The sequence below is a fragment of the Triturus cristatus genome, chromosome 8, assembly GCF_964204655.1.
Source record: "Triturus cristatus chromosome 8, aTriCri1.1, whole genome shotgun sequence".
Lineage (NCBI taxonomy): Eukaryota > Metazoa > Chordata > Amphibia > Caudata > Salamandridae > Triturus > Triturus cristatus.
Genome location: NC_140591.1, coordinates 330883972 through 330901489, shown reverse-complemented (window position 1 = coordinate 330901489; position 17518 = coordinate 330883972).

Sequence of the window (17518 nt, the reverse complement as noted above, 5' to 3'; positions counted from 1 at the left end):
TCTTCTAAGATAATAGGAAAGAACGTGAAGGAGAGGGTTAGATGCGTCTTACTTTTTTGTAGCGCGTTCAGGCATTCGTGGCGGCCATCAGTGCTTACCGATTCCGTGAAGTCATGGACTTGTTCTGCCTCTGTTCGCGGTATCCCCGGTGACGCGGGACCGCTCAAAGTTCCGGTTTACATAGAGAAAAAGCATGGAGATGGGAAAAAGACTAATAGGTATAATTCCCGTAAGTCAATCGACATTAAAACAAATACAGAGATAGAATAGAGGCTTAAGTCATCTCGTAATTAATTCAAATAGTAGATGTAATTAAACTATGAATCTCAGTTCGTGTTTTTACTGGTGAGTGTAGAGAGAGCATTCATTTGGCTAATGTAGTAATCTTATAATGCCAGAACTCAGTCAATGATGATAGTGGTCAGATCATGAAATTTACATCATGCCAGTGTGTACCACGGGATATTATCGTTCAGGCCCCGTTTGTCTGTGCCCAAGCGATTGATCCAATGTTGTTCCTTTTCAAAAAGAACACGGTCGGCATTGTTACTTACAGTTCTTAAACTTTCCAAAACCACCCATTTTAGCTCGTTGGTAGTATGATTACTTTCTATATAATGTCTGCTCATTTTGGTGGTCAGTCTTTTACAATTGACATTGCTTTTATGTTCAGTGATCCTTAATTTGACTTTACGGCATGTCATGCCGATGTACCTCAGGTCGCAGGGGCATGTAATCATATATACTACATGCGTGGTGTTACAATTTGTATGATGACGTAGCGTCCAGGTAAGATTAGGGAGAAGTTGGATGGTCTTAGTGATTCTAGTCAAATCACACACTGAGCATGTGCCGCAGGGATAATGTCCTGTGATAGGTTCTAAATTCCATGCCGCAGTGATCGTCTCTCTTGCTATGTTCGGGGTCGGTCTCGTGTGGACTAGAAAGTCTTTGATGTTTCTTGTTCTTTTGTTCGCAAAACGGGGTTTTGGCCATTGTAAAGTATCTGAGGTAAGAATCCTCCAATTTCGGTTGACAATTTTTTTCACTGTATTCGTTATGGTGTTATAAGTAGTAACACATGTCAGAAGATCTTTTGGTTCATCCCGTGTGATTGTTTGAAGGAGGTTTTCCCTCGGCTGGTTGCGAGCCCTTTTCTGACACTTGTTGATTATCCTTTGTGGGTAGTCTCTTCTTGCAAGTCTGTCACCTAGTTCTTTTGCTTGCATCTTGTAATCCTTGAGATTACTGCAATTTCTCTTGAGTCTGAGAAATTGACTGTAGGGTAAATTGTCTCGGAGGGGACGAGGATGGAAGCTTTGGTAAGAAAGTAAGCTGTTTTTTGCTGTAGGTTTGTAGTACGTTTTGGTGTGTAAGCTGTTATTCTCAGAGTAAATAGTGACGTCCAGGAAGTCAAGTTGTTTCTTGTTTGACGTGTGGGTGAACTTTAGGCAATCATCTCTGGAGTTAATCCAATCCAGAAAATTGAGTAGGATTTCTTCGGTATCTTCCCAGATCAAGATGATGTCATCTATGTAGCGTTTCCAAAATCTTACCTGTGTTAGGTAGGGGTTGATGGGGTTCTGTATGTATTGTTCTTCAAAGTTGCTCACATACAGTCCCGCTACACTAGGAGCAAATGTGCTCCCCATGGAAGTACCGTGGCGTTGTTTAAAGAGGGTGCCATTATACTCAAAATAGTTTTCTGTAAGGGCTAACCTGCAACATTCTAATACGAAGTGCCTTGGTGTAGTGTGATTCCAAATTCCCGAGAACAGTATGTTCTCCAGAGTGTCAAGTGTCTTCTGTTGTGGGAGGCTGGTGTAAAGACTCTCCACATCCAGTCCTACTAAATACATGGTGTTCTCATTGTAGGTTTGATTGTCTAGTAGAATCAGAAGGTCCCGAGTGTCTTTCAAATACGTAGGTGTGTTTTGCACTAAGGGTTTGAGAAACTGGTCAGCAAATTGTGACAAGGGTTCTAATACTGAACCGATTCCTGAGACGATGGGTCGTCCTGGTGGTGGTACTCGGTTTTTGTGAGTCTTGGGTAGAGAATAAAAATACGGAGTCTTGGGTGACTTTGTTCTAAGAAAGTCTGCCTCATGTTTGGATATCCATTGGTTTGTTTGTGCTTCTTCAACCATTAGATTTATTGTTCTCTGTAACCTCTTGGTTGGATCACTGGCAATTCTCTCGTAAAATTTATCATCTGACAGGAGGTCCAGACATTGTTTGTTGTATCCTTGTTTGTCAAGGAGGACGATGCCGCCTCCTTTGTCAGCTGGTTTGACAATTATATTTTCATTTTTGCTTAATTCTTCCATTGCTTGTTTCTCCCGTCTTGTGATGTTAACATAGGGTCTGTTGGACGATGGTTTGATGTTGTCCACTTCCTTCAGAATCGCTTGTTCGAAGGCTAGTACTTCAATTGGGACCATGTGGTTTGGAGGGCAGAAGGTTGATTTAGGTCTTAGGTCGGTGTCACTTCTCGTGATCTCACTCCCTTGATTCCTAAAAAAGGCTTTGAGTTTGATTTTTCTACAAAACTCTGACAGTTCGCATTTGACTTTGAAGACATCCAGTGGAGGAGTAGGGACAAAACCTAGTCCTCTATTTAGTACGTCCTCTTGATCTTTCGTGAGTGTGATGTTGGCCAGGTTTATCACCAATGACTCACGTTGCTGGGGCGCGGTTGTTCTTTGGACATGCTGCGGGTGTGCACTTGTCTCTCCTGTTCGTTCCAGGTTACTCCTTTTCTTCTTCCTCGTTGGGTATGTTGGCCTCTCCCTAAAAAAGGAGGTGGTGGAGTATTCATCATGGGGCCCATGGTGTTAGGTCCCTGGAAATAGGGGTTCATCCAGCCTTGGAAGTTAGGTATAAACGGTTGGAAAAATTGCTGTGGTTGGTCGTAGTAGCGTGGCATGGGCCAATTATTCCCTCGTCGACGTTGATTCCGTCTGAATTGACCTCTACCTCGTCTAGGATTGAAGCCATCATCGCTGCTCCAGTCAGAGTTATTGCTAGATGTATCTCCTGAGGAGTCCTCATCATTTTGGTCAGGTATGATATAATCCTCTCTTGCGTAGGGGTGCATCTTTTCGACTGAGAACTTTTTAAGATCTTTACTCAGTTTCTGTATTTTGTTCTGGGTGATGTATTCCTTAGTCTCATTCATTTCTCTGTTTATTTCTTCCAGTCTTTTTTTGTAGACTGAAATCTGGACTGTTGTTTTGAGTTTTGCTTCACTCATTTGAATTTTAATGGTTAGTGCTTCCACCAATCTTGTAGCTGTTTTGATTATGAGCACTAGATAGTCTCTGGTACATTTCCACGAAATTGAGGACCAATCTTTTCTAAAGATCATGTCCGTGAGGAAGATTCGTGGAGCATTCTGTATCCATAATCCTTTGGGGGCAGCGTTAGCGCGAAGGTACTCCTTCATGATAATGCCATGTATGGCAGTCCGGACTTGTTCTTTCTTCATCTCGGTAAGATCATCCCATTCATTGGTCTGTGTGAGTGTTTGTGCTAAATCTTTGTCTTGTAGTAAAGAAGATTCACTGAGAATTGCATTTACTTCTTCTTCGGAATAGCTCAAGCCCTGATTCTCTGCCATTGTTCCGAAATCCAAAGTGGTATAGGAGGCTCACTCCTCTGACGTTAGAAACACAATTTATGGTTTCTCGTTTCAAAAAAATATATTTACCACCAAGAAGTGCAATTTGCACCCGTATGAGGTAATATTGAGATTATTGATAAATTGTGGGTTAGGCTGTTTGTGTATTTTGTCTGTTACACTCTATACAGTACTTGACCGTTACACTCGTATAGACACGAGGGGCACCGCCTGCTAAACGTATTCGCGGACTTTAACACTTATTTTCTTTCTGCACCGCGTTACGCACAGCGTTATGCACAGCTTAACTCGATTGTTTTATAAACATACTTGAAGTCAACACCATACTTGAAGTCAACACCAGCATAATATAAAGCACTCTAATAGCTGCACCTTCTACAGGCAACTAACACGCCCGACTATACGCACAACTACAACCAAAAGATGTTATTTTTAACTTACTAAATTTGCCCCTTTTTACAATTCTGAATAGCCGCCCTTCTCGCCACTTGCCCGAATTCTCTCAGTAGTCCACCAAGCCACTAACCTCACCTTTCCAAACAGGACAGTAGCACTCCAGTAAACTATTGTGACACAATACGATTTCTATTTTGTGTCCCTAGCAATACCCAATGCTGTTGCTTTTCCTTTTTTCTATCAGGTACAGATACCATGGATCTGACCCCTTTTACTTGTAATCAGTGAATAATATTCACTACTTAAGGAGCCACAACGCGCTTTCCTTCTGATTGGTCCTGACGAAAGCCTTTAGACTTTTACAGAAGGCTGAAACATGTTGACCCTGATCCTTGACACCTGAAAGTACGGCAGACCAGTAACTCGGTCTATATCCTTACTTCAACTTTTTTATTTTTCTCTTTTTCAACATTCTCTCAATAAAGTCCCATTAGAAAAAGTGATTAAGAGAATTTTACCTCACTTTATCAAGAGCACTTCTCACACCTTTCCTCCCTCATATTCATGTCTGGACGCTACTGTTTTACCAGTTGGTCTTCCTCCTGGCGGAGGACAGCATACATACTAAAAAAGACCCTATGATGATGCTGTACTAGTACACATTAGCGGTGACCCAGTAAATACCGCCTTCGCGCCTGTGTACAGTTGTGAGGGTTCTTTTATGACGGAACCAAGAGCAAATAAAAGAACTAATCACATGTAAAAGTCAATTTGTTGTATATATGATTGAATGTCCATGTTCACTAAAATACATAGGCAGCACGAAGTGTGAGCTGAAAAAGAGAATCCTCGAACATGTGAGAGCAACGGTTAATAAAGACAGGAGCAACACAGTTGCAAAACACATGGAAAGTAATCATGGAGGAGATTGGAAATCCCTACGTTTTTATGCTCTTGAAACAATATCTGCACATGAAAGAGGGGGAGACCGAGAAAAGAATTTGAGACCTAGAGAATCCCGCCAAATTCTGAACTTCAGGACTTACACGCCATGGGGCCTTAATCAAAGTGAAGAACTGTATGTTCATTTATAGAAATATAAAAAGACCATTAAGATCCTGTGATGTTTGCCTTGAGAAAGGGGAGAGGAGGGAAAAAGACTCATGACCAAGTCATATGAACATAAACAAACCCCTTACATAATTGAGAAGGACCATTTAATTGTTAACTGTCCCACAATTGTGTAGGAACTAAATGACTGTCGTTAAATAAATAAATTATAACATTGCCCACTGGAGGGCATGTTTTATGCCATAAAATAAAGTAAGTATACTAGATAAGGAAAGGTTAAAAATTGTCACTAACTAATATATGTGACGCCTTTTCTCAAAGCCCACTGGAGGGTTTTAGAATAGCAAAAATGGTATGAGATGCGGAATTAAACTTACCGCGTCACAATAAAACTTAACTAAGGCTGTCTATTTACCATAAATAGCGGAAATCGGAGCTCCGATTTTTAAAGGTTTAACGAATATGCAGGTTAAATTAAACAACTAGGAACTCATCACTTCTCGTATAAAATGACGAAAGTGCGGCTGCACAACTTTGGGTGAAATAAGAACATCGTAATTTGTGTAAATCGATCCCAATAAAGAACAGGGAAGTTAATAAAGTTCGAGTTGAAACTTGTAAATAAAAAACAAAAAATATAAACTGTCTCTTTCCGCTCAGTAAGAGCCGATTAGGAAAATGATAAGTAAAATACATTATGGCAGAAAGAATGTATGTCATTGATAAATGGATGAAAATAGGATATATATAAAAGATAAAAAATACGCTGAATTAAGTAAAAGAAAATGTGCATATATTTGGGGATACGTTAATGTCATTATTGAAACAAAATGCTAACATCTTACATGGCTTGAGGACTACAAGGACCAGAAGTCTAGTCTAACAAATGAGTGACATCATTAATCACATGTTTGGCATCAGATGTTTTTATAGGGTGATTCAAATGCATAATATTAACCGTGATCAAGTTATCTGTTGATAGCGAAACGCGTTGGTAATTCCTTGAAACTGGATGCTATTGAATAAATAAAGGAAATTGGGGTAAACAAAGAATCCTGTGAGTGCGTACTACTTGGTCTCCTGAGAAGGAAGCTGTTGGTGAATATATATATATATATACTGGCGGTCGCTAGTAGGTAGTTATAGTTAGGACCTATTTGCCATAGGAAATCCGCAACATTCTATTCCCAATAAGTCTGGCGCCGGTTGATGAATCTTCGCGAAGTTTCCAAACTTTTGGCCAGCTCCGGTCCGCTCCTATCCTGAAAGTCTCGGGGTGATTCATCAAGCGGGGGCCGAGAAATAAGGGGGGTCCCAAAATGCGTTTTCCCCATGCATTTTCCCATAGGACCTTTAGCCACAGCTACAGCCCGAACTGCTTAACGGAACTACACCAAATTTGGCAAAGAGGTAGTCCTCAGTTCAGACTCGTGCCTTTTGCTTAAATGGTGTTAATCTGTTGAGTAGTTTCTGAGAAAATTACAGTTAAAAGTACATAATATCTATGGCCTCCGAGGATCTGCGCACCCTATGCGCACCCACTGCGCACCGTGTGCGCACCCTCCCGATCACGTGCTGAATGCTAATTGGTTGTCAAGTGGTTGTCAACATTCGAAAACAGGAACTGTTGGCAGCCATTTTGTGCCTCGGTAGAAGCAAGGCTGAAGAAGTAAGGGAAATAAGTGTGTAAAACATATAAAAGGGGCAGGGTAGAAATACTGTGACCCTCTTGACTTGCTTAGGGGGTCCCAGAAGGACTCCCAGGACCCCCTTTTTTTTTTTTTTTTAAGTCAAAATGCGCGCAGGGTGCGCGGATCCGGCCGTAAAAAAAAAAAACGAAGCGCGGTCTTCCGCGCTTCCTTAATAATTAGCCCCTGGGTGGGCAAAATCCCAGGGGCAAACACTGTACCATTTATTGGGGGGCCAAGGGGAGCCCCGCAGCCACGGGGACCGCTACACCCCATGGCTAGAAAATAAATAGGGTGGGGGGGCTGAACGGCCCCCCCACACCCCGGGGACCACCACCCCCAGTGCTTTATTGTTTTGAGGGAGGGGGGCTGTGTGGCCCCCCTCCTCGAGCCCTCAAGGGCCCTGGGGACCGCCACCCCCCAGGGCCGGCTCCTGCAGTGTCCTGGGGTGCCCACCCCCATGACACTGTTGTTTGCTATGAGAGGGCGGGAGTCTCCTGCCCTCCCATACCAAACTTCGTTTGGATTTTGAAAGAGAGAGCAGTGAAACCTGCTCTCTCTTTCAAAATCTAAACCCTATTGCTTTTCTACACGGGGAGCTGCATGTCAGCAGCTCCCCATGTGGAAAAGCAATGCCGGCTCCCGAAGGACGCGGGGAGCCGGCTGGGACCGTGGGAGCGTTGGGGCTCCCCCCACGGTCCCAAACGTTTTTTATAAGCCCCGGGGGATGGGGTCCCCGGGGATAATAAAAATTAGTGATGGGGCTATTTTTTTTTTACGGTAAAATTAGGAGTCGCACATCCAGAGCGGCTCTCAGCGCGCCCCCTGGTGTGCACGCATTGGGTGCATGACTCCTATCGCGTTGGGTGCATGATTTCTCTCCCGTAGGGTGCGAGGTTCCCAACGCGTTGGGTGCACGACTCCAAGCAAAAAAAACCTGACATTTTTTGGAGATAAACAAAGTATTAAAAATATAGTTTAAAAAATATATAAAAAATAGAGTTAAAAAAAATGTTACATTTTTTTTAAAAAAAATTCTTTAACAACAAATAATATTTTTTACTTTTTTAAAGAAATAAGTTTAAAAAAAACTTAAAAGACTGGTGAAAAATGATATAAAAACACATAAATAAAGGAATTGATACACTGAAAAATAAAGATTTAGAAATCCTATGAAAATCCTATGAAAATCATTAAAAATCATAGGTTAGAGATAAGTTATAGGATAGGAATTAGCATTTAAAAAACCTTTGAAACTTCACTTAAAAAACCATAGGTTTCAGGTATGTTATAGTTAGGAATTAGCATTTAAAAAACCTTTGAAATTCACTGAAAAAACCATAGGTTTCAGGCACGTTATAGTTAGGAATTAGCATTTAAAAAACGTTCGAAATTCAGTTAAAAAACCATAGGTTTCAGGTATGTTATAGTTAGGAATTAGCATATAAAAAAACCTTAGTAAATCACTGAAAAAACCATAGGTTTCAGGGTTGTTATAGTTAGCTGGACATTTCCCTCGTACAAAACCATTGAAATTCCCCCGTTATAGTTAGTTCAGCTAACTATAACTCGCGCCCCGCAATGCACTGCTGATGACGTCACATATTACATCACTCATTACATGGTCAGTGACATCACTGATGACATCACTGATGACATCTCAAATGACATCACTGATGACATCACTGATGACGTCATCCATGTGATCATTTGATGCATCTTCTCACAATCTAATATAATCTTTGATACACCCACTCTAAATTACATACTGCCACTCTCAAAACAATAGACAACCCAACACCAATAAGTACATACCCCATCACAGAGTCTTCTTAGGTCTACACACCCATCCACTCACTCACCCGTACAGTCACTCATACTTATGGTCACTCAGTATAGGACTATCATATGCACTCATACACTTATATAGACACTCACACACCGCTACTCATCCATAGAGGTACTCACACACGTTTTCAGTCATGCAAATAATTAATCACACTGCCATTTACTCACCTATACGGTTATACACACACTAGCTCAATTACTCATACAAATACTAGCACATTCTAATGCTCTTATAGAATCAATGATACAAGCACACACTCATCCATACAGACACTCACATGATCACACACTCTCACTTATAGTCATTTCTGTACTCCAACATACATGTATATTGCCTTTCACATATGTACTAAATCACACATGTACTAATGAAATATATATTCACTCACTAACACAACCATACACATATTCACCCACCCATACAGTCCATCACAGACCTAGTCTTGAAACCATGCATCCAGTGAATCACCCACTCACACATCTATGCACAGAGTCACACACATCCCACCACAAACACTCAGGCACCCATACAGATACTCAGACAACCAATCAATAACTTATATAGACACTCATGTAGCTATTCACAAACCCATGCAGCCGCTTACACACCAACAGACAGACGCATACAGACATTCACACAGTTTAGTCACTAACCCATGCATTCAGTAAGATATGTTTAATCACTCACTTATACAGCCAGTCACACACCAACTAAATCCTCCATGCAGACACTTATACACCCACTCATTCCCCAATACAGCTTGACATATATATAAAACAAAATTAAACTTTACAGAAACACACAGTCACTGGATGATGTCATCAGTGATGTCATCAGTGATGTAATTTGAGATGTCATCAGTGATGTCATCAGTGATGTCATCAGTGATGTCACTGACCATGTCATGAGTGATGTAATATGTGATGTCATCAGCAGTGCATTGCGGGGGCGCGAGTTATAGTTAGCTGAACTAACTATTACGGGGGAATTTCAATGGTTTTGTACGAGGGAAATGTCCAGCTAACTATAACACCCCTGAAACCTATGTTTTTTTCAGTGACATATATATATATATATATATATATATATATATATATATATATATATATATATATATATATATATATATATATATATATATATATATATATGTATGTATATATATATATATATATAAAATCTTCTGACGGCCGCCAGTGGGTAGTTATAGTTGGGACCTAGTTCACATAGGAAAAGTACTTTTTCTTTTGCTAATAACTTTGGCGCTGTTTGATGAATCTTCATGCACAAAATGTTCTAAACTAGTTTGTTACTCACTTCAGCTGCTGTCTGGAAAACTTCAGGGTGATTTTTCAAGTGGGGGCTGACAAAAAGGGGGTCCCAAAACACTTTTTCCTCATGCAATTTCCCATAGGGATTTTAGACATGACTACAGCCCAAACTACTGACCTGAATTATACCAAATTTGCCAGAAAGCTAGATCTTGATACAGGAAGAACTTTTTTTGTAATTTGGGTGTAAATCCATTCAGTAGTTTCAGAGTTATTAAACAAAATCAATTTATGTATATCTAGGGCTGTGGATGCTCTCAAGAGCTGACAGATCTCATGATGAGATCTGATTGGCTGCGATCACTTCATCCAGGAAGTGGTGGCAGCCATCTTGGGACTTAGGACACTTCGAGTCCCAAAATAATGCAAACAAAACCAGACGGAATACCGGGCCAAAATCATTTTGAAAAAAATATTACCTGTCCTTAACTTCGCAGAGGATCTGCAAATCTATGTCTAAATAAAAAACAAGCTTGGTCTCCTTTATGCCCACTGGGTGTGCATGGTCCCAGGTGATATTGATACATAAAATTAGGGAGAGAGGGCACACGCAGCCCCCCTACCCTGGCCGACTTCTGCCCCGGGGACCCAATCCTCTGGCTGTTAAAATGAATTGAGAGGGGGGGCATGCTGCCCCCTCCCAAGGCAGATTTCAGCCCAGAGGAGCCCACCCCCCAGGGCCTGCCCTTTAAAATGAATTGGGAGAGGGGCACGCAGCCCCCTTCTAGGCTGATTTTGGCCCAGGGGACCTCATCCCCGGGGCCCGGGTATGGTTGAAAAAGGGGAATGAGCACACAGACCCCCTCCACTGGGCCAATTTCAGCCCCGGGGACCCAATCCCCCGATGCCTGCCTGTTTTAGCAATTGGGTGGGGGCCACGTGGCCCCCTCCATTTGGCCTATTTATGCCCCGCGACCCAATCCCCCATGGCTTGTCTGCAAAAGAAAATGAGAGGGGGCCCTGCGGCCCCTATCCTAGAGTTATTAATGACACTGGGGACCCCATCCCCCATGGATGGCTCTTGCTATGTCCCAGGGTGTCCACCCACGGGACATATAATTTACCGTGCCTGCACTGGCACAGGCAGGGAAACCTGTGCTTGCTCTCGCTTGGCTGGAGCTATTTCAAAGCTCCTGCCAAGTTAGAGCAAACAGAAAGTCCTCTCCCAGCTGGCAGGAGCTTTAAAAATGCTCCTGCCAGCTGGGAACGGACTTCTGATCTGTTTCCCTGCTTGCAGTAATGCGGGCAAGGAAACAGATCTGAATAGTGCTCCTGCTTGCTTAGAGCAGCATCTTTAGCTGGTCCATGTAGGCAGGAGCAATGCCAGCTGCTGCTGGTTGCAAGGATCAACTAGCCCATGGGGGACTTGGGGGTTCCCAGCAAGGAAATGGTGGGTGGCCTGGTCCCCCCCCCAGGGCACCCACCCTTTGTTAGCTGGGCCCTAGGAGATGGGGTTCCCAGGGCCAAAATTGGCCAGGGGAGGGGGCCTGTATGGCCCTCCTTCTACTTTAAACTTTGGCTGGGGCCCAGGGGCTGATATTGGCCCAGGGAGGGGGGCTACGTGCCCCCTTCCAATTTAAAAAGGTGCCATGCCCTGGGGGATGAGGTCTGCAGGGCCATAATCAGCCTGGGAAGTGGGCTGCATGTGCCCCTCCCCATTTACAAACAGTGCTGGGCCTCTGGGTATGGGGTACATGAGCCCAAAATCAACCTGGGGAAGGGGGGTGTGTGCCCCCCCATTTACAATATGGTCGGGCCCAGGGAGATTAGGTCCCCGGAGTCAAAAGTGGCCCAGGGTGAGGGGTTGTGTGCCCCCCTCTCCTTTGGTATATGGCTGGGCCCTGGGAGAATGGGACCCTGGGGCTGAAACCCCCCTGGGGAAGGTGGCTGACAGATCCCTACACCTATAAATATAGCGGTGGGCCCCAGGGGAGGGGGTCTCAGGGGCCAAAAAATAGCCCAGGGAGGAGGGCAGGTACCCCTTCCAATAAATAAATGTGCTGGGCCACCAGGGAATATGGTTGTGTGCCTGCCATGCACTGCTAATTACCCCACATATTACATCACACATAATATCGTCTATGACAGCATTGATAATATCACTGCAACATTTGTTGTAAAATTATTGATGAGAAATCTGTGCATTGCGGGGACGTGAGTTTTAATGACCATAGGGCATGAGTCATAGTTACTTGAGATAATTCTAACTATAAGATCTGAATTTCTATTGTTTAGTGTGTGTAAAATCTGAATCCAACTGTAATGTCCCTTTAACCTTTCGTTTTTTAGTGAATTTCTATGTTTTTTTTAAATTCTACCTCCTAACTATAACGTCCCTGTGACCATTTTTATTTTCAGTGATATATGTATATATATATTACCTACTTGTGTTCATGAGTTGATAGTTATAGTTAGGGCCATGTTTCCATAGAAAATGCCTTTTTTTACCTTGCCTATATCTTTGCACTCTTTGACGAATCTTCACCAAACAAAGTGCGCCGATGATTCTTGTTGTGCATGGAACGTTTCGGGGTGATTTGTCAAGCGGGGGGCGAGGAAAGGGGGAGTCAAAAAAGTGCTTTTCCAATGTTAATTTCCATAGAGATTTTTAGTCATGTCTTCAGTCCTATTCGCTGAATGGAATTGCATCACATATGGCAGAAAGGTAGCTCTTGGTCCAGAAAGAACTCTTTTTGTTGTTTGGTGTAATTCCGTTCAGTCGTTTGGGAGATAGTAAAGAAAAAACAAACTTGTATATATTTTTTTATGGGATTTGTAGAGCGCACAACTACCCCCTTCGGGGGTGTTCCGGCGCTGAGGCTGAACTGTAGGCGGCAAAACTGGTGGGAGCAGAAAAAGAAAGATAAGACTAGGTGCTTATGAAAAACCAGGTTTTCAAGGTCCGCTGAAAGGTAGATTTTGACTCCGATAGGTGGATGGAGAGAGGCAGGGCATTCCAAAGTTTAGAGGTTCCAACCGCAAAGGCCCTGCCCCCTGTCCTGGCCTTACGAAAGCAGGGATGACGAGGAGACTCTAGTGGTTTAGATCTCAGGGCCCGGTCATGATGGTAGTGTTGGAGTCTAGCTCTCAAATACACAGGGCCCAATCCCCGGAATGCTCTGTATGCCAGGGTAAGTGCCTTGAATTCAATGCGCTTGATGACAGGCAGCCAATGCAGGATCCTAAGGTGGGGGGAAATAGGGTGACAGAAAGGAATTTTACAGATCAGTCTGGCTGCAGCGTTTTGAACTATCTGCAGCCGCCGAGTCAGATAGGCGGAAACCCCCAGAAAGAGGCTGTTGGCGTAGTCCAGGTGGAATGTGATCAGTGCATGGGCGACTGTATTCCAAAGGAAGGAAGTGGAGGAATTTCCACAACGTATGCAGCTTCCCAAAGCAGGAAGAGGAGACCTGCTTGATTTGTACTTTACATGAGAGATCATTGTCAAATCTGAAGCCAAGGTTTCTCATAGAATCAACAGGTTCTGGAGGAGGATACATCTCCTGAGGCCACCAGAGGACAGGGGGGGGAGGAGATTTTTGATTAAAAAAGAGTACCTAATTTTTTTACGAGTTAAGCTTGAGACAGTTCAGTAACATCAAGGCTGAGATATTAATCAGGCAATTTCTGAAATTGAAAGGAGAACACCAGTTGGGTGTCATCAGCGCAGGAGACGACCCTCACCTCGCAAGATTCCACCAACTCCGCGAAAGGTGAAAGGTATGCGTTGAAAAGGAGAGGACTCAAAGCAGAGCCATGTGGAACCCCGCAGAGCAAGGGCTTCTCGTCCGAAAGAAAAGGGCGGGGAAAAACTTGTTGAGACCGGTTCCTAAGATAGGACCAGATCCAAGACAGGACCGTGCCCTGAATACCTAGGTCTTTTAACCTATCAATGAGAATGGGGTGGGCAATCGTGTTGAACGCCGCGGATAGATTTTGCAGCACTAGCAAGGCTGCTTTGCCCACATCGATGCTCTCGCGAATACTCTCAGACACTTCGAGGAGGGCCATCTCTGTGCTGTAGCCACCTCTAAAGCCGGATTGATAGTCATGAAAAAGAGATCTGGATTCCAGATAATTAGAAAGTTGTTCCTGTACAATTTGTTCAAGAATTTTAGTAGGTGCTGGTAGCAGGGAGATGGGTCTAAAATTGTTTAAAGCTGCAGGATCAGCATCAAGTTTTTTGAGGATCTGCAAAAGATAAGCTTGATTCCACACTGCAGGGAAAATATCTGAATTTAATGAGGAGTTCCAAATCAGATTCAATGGGGTGTTGATGCTAGCTGCCAGGAGTTTGAAAACTGATTTGCAGGTTAAGAATTTTTGAAGTGATGTGTCAAGAGAGATAGGGCGGAAAGTGGTCATAGCATCATTGCTGACCAACAAGGTAGAGGGTTCTGATGTGGACTGAGGGGGGAAAGGTGGTATATATGGTTTCGATTTTATCCTGAAAGAAGTCTGATAGTCCTGTGCACAGGGTGGTGGAAGGGAGAACGGTACTGGCGGAAGTGGAAAGCTTAGTAAAACTCCTGAACAACTTTAAAAAGAGTTTTTGCTGAGTTCCCTGCTAGATGGATCTTATTGGAGAAATAGTCTCGCATCGTGAAGCGCTTGAGTTTTTGAAAGTCTTTCAAGGCTTTTTTATAGATCACCTTAGCTGTGGGGTCATTAGATATTCTCCAGGAACGTTCCAGTTTCTTGCAGTGACTTTTCACCGCACAGAGCTCTGGAGAGAACCAGGGGGCTGATGGTCTCTGCCTCGGGGCAGAGCAGGTTTGAACGGGGCAACAGTGTCTAAGGCTGCAGATAGCCAACTGTTAAAACTAGAAGAATCTGAGTCTGGGTTGCCTGACAATTGGAGGGGAGTAGTAGCAAGTGCAGGTGTCATGCTGTTTAACGTGACATTACACTTCTCTTTTCTAAGATTTGGTGAGGTCTGGGAATACAGGAGTTCAGTGACAGGCTAAAAAGTACTAGGAAGTGATCTGACTAGGTGAGTGGTACGGGGTGATCAGCTGTCAGATGGGAATTGTTGGTAAAAATGAGGTCCAGTGTATGGCCGGCAGCATGCGTAGGGCCACTGACTAGCTGTGACATATTGAGACCGCTGAAAGTATCAGCTAGATGACTAGCTATGGTGCAGTTATCATCCATGTGGATGTTGAAATCCTCTAGGATCATAATGTTTGCATACTTAAGTGAGAGGTCAGCTAATGCATCATAAAGTTCTGAGAGGTGCCTGACTGGGGAATTAGGAGGTCTGTAATCAAGAATCCAGGCCAGGAGCAAACTTGACACAGAAGAACAAGGCTTCGAGTGGGCCACAATTCGGGATCTTCCTGTGAGAGAAGTCCCAGCCCGTGCGGAGGATCATAAAGGGATGCAAAGGCTCCACAAACCCTTCTGGGCTCGTGCTGAGATCTGATTGGCTGCCAACACATCAAGCTTCAGCCGAGTCCCAGAAAAACTGGAAAAAAGGGGCCAGGGTAGGAATCCCTTGACCTCTTAGCTCTGGTTGTGGGGTCGTAGAGGGACCCCGGCAGGGCAAAAAAACCTTTTTTTGTACAATTTTCACCCAAAATCTTGGGACTCTGTAAAAAAAAATACGCTCTGGCTCCTGCGCTTGTTTTTAACTGAGCATCTGGGTTGGCCAGGTCCCTGGGGTACTTTTTTTCACCAAGGGGAGGCTCGGGCCCGCCTCCTGAGGCTCTTTGAGCCTCAGGGACCATCACCTCCCCAGAGCTTTATTTACAATAATGTAGGGGGGCCACACGTATACCCCTTCTGGGCTACTAGAAGCCCCGGGGACAAAAACCTCCCCAGGGCTTTGTTTTTAATAAAGGAGGGGGGACACACAGACCCCTTCTTGGGCTTGTTGAAGCCTCAGGGACCACCACCTTCCTGCAGCAATAAAGACAATTTGTGGGGGGCCACGCAGACCCCCCCAGGGATCACCACCTCCCTGGGGCCTAATCAATAAATACAACTGGGAGGGGGGCAGTCCGGCCCCCCTCCCGGGCCATAAAAGGCCCCGTGGACCACTACTACTGGAGCCAATAATGGCCCTGGGGACTGTCAGCCCCCAGGGCCAGCTCCTGCTATGTCTCGGGTGCCCATCCCTGGGACATAGCTGTTTGCTCTGACTTAACAGGAGTTTTGACAGTTCCTGCCAATATATGGCCCCGGCGACCACAACCTCCGGGTCTGGCCTGTGACATAGATAGGAGGAGCCTGGATTGGCATTTTTGTGGCATTAAGGACATAACGAAAAGCATAAGCGTCTCTCATGTGACAACTGGATAAACATTGGTTAAAAGAAACTGTGAAAAATTGGAGAAGAAAATAAAACATTGAAGAAAAGAAGTACATTTGTGGCATTGTTTTGTGATGCATCAAACCTAGCTGTGCGTCCGGTACTGGGGCATCATGGCGCCCCAGTTTGGAAATGCTGTATTAACATGTGGTATAGGGCAGACCACGATCCGGGCTTGCACGCTAATTGAATGCAATAAAAGCAAAAGTAACGAGCAAAAATTGAAGAAACAGGTGTGCACTCTGTCGCCCCCCTTTTCTTGAATATATTACTAACTGCTCTTCAGACGAGTTGCACCCATGGATTATGGCAAAGAACTTGAGAATCATTTCAACGTCACATTAGAGTCAATTGAAAAAACATTTCTTCCAGAGAATAATTTCATGAACTACTTGCTAAAGCATAAGATGGATGACAGTGTTTTTTACTCATGTTTTTTACTCATGTGCAGTTACGATGTAATATTTAGCACGCCAGCATGTATATTTTGAATTTGCACAGAATATTTTTTTCATCAGCTCATGTTAATAACAAACGAGGGACATTGGTGAATTGACGTGAAAGATGACATCTACGGGTGGGCGGGGCAATTTTAGTTCGATACCGAGGAAGTGCGAGGCATTAATGTTTGGGTTGCACAACAAGGTATTTTTTAAACGTATTTTAACAAGGTACACCATGAGGATACCATAAGAGGTCTAAAATTAACATCGAGACAGTTGGTAATGACATACGTAGGGACTTATGGGACTCGTAGTATATGAGGTTACGATAGCGCTTGTGTGTGGGTGATGGTGAGGGAATTCGCTTCGTAAACTATCAATTCTATTACGGGATGAATTCGGGCATGATGAAGTAGTCTGGAAAGGTGGTGAATATCGATAGGCGCAGAAAGGAATTACCTTCTTTGCCGTGGATATACTGATGGGCAATAAAAGTCTGTGTAAACACGGGTAAGAGGAAGGTTAGCACAAGTGTATTTAGAGGTGAAACTAAGGATAAAGTGTATAGTTATTAATATGACTTGAACAAGATTAGAGTGTGACTGATATAGACGTGGCAAGTCGGCGTATTTACACTTGGAGATGGAACGGAAGGAGCCAATTGATAATGGGCAAGATGAAGGGGCGGGGTAATTTCACAGGTGCTATAAGTAGAGATAGGTGTGAGGGGAGCATTTGGATTGCTGTGAACATGGTGGAAGGACGTTTATCAGATCACTTGTTGAAG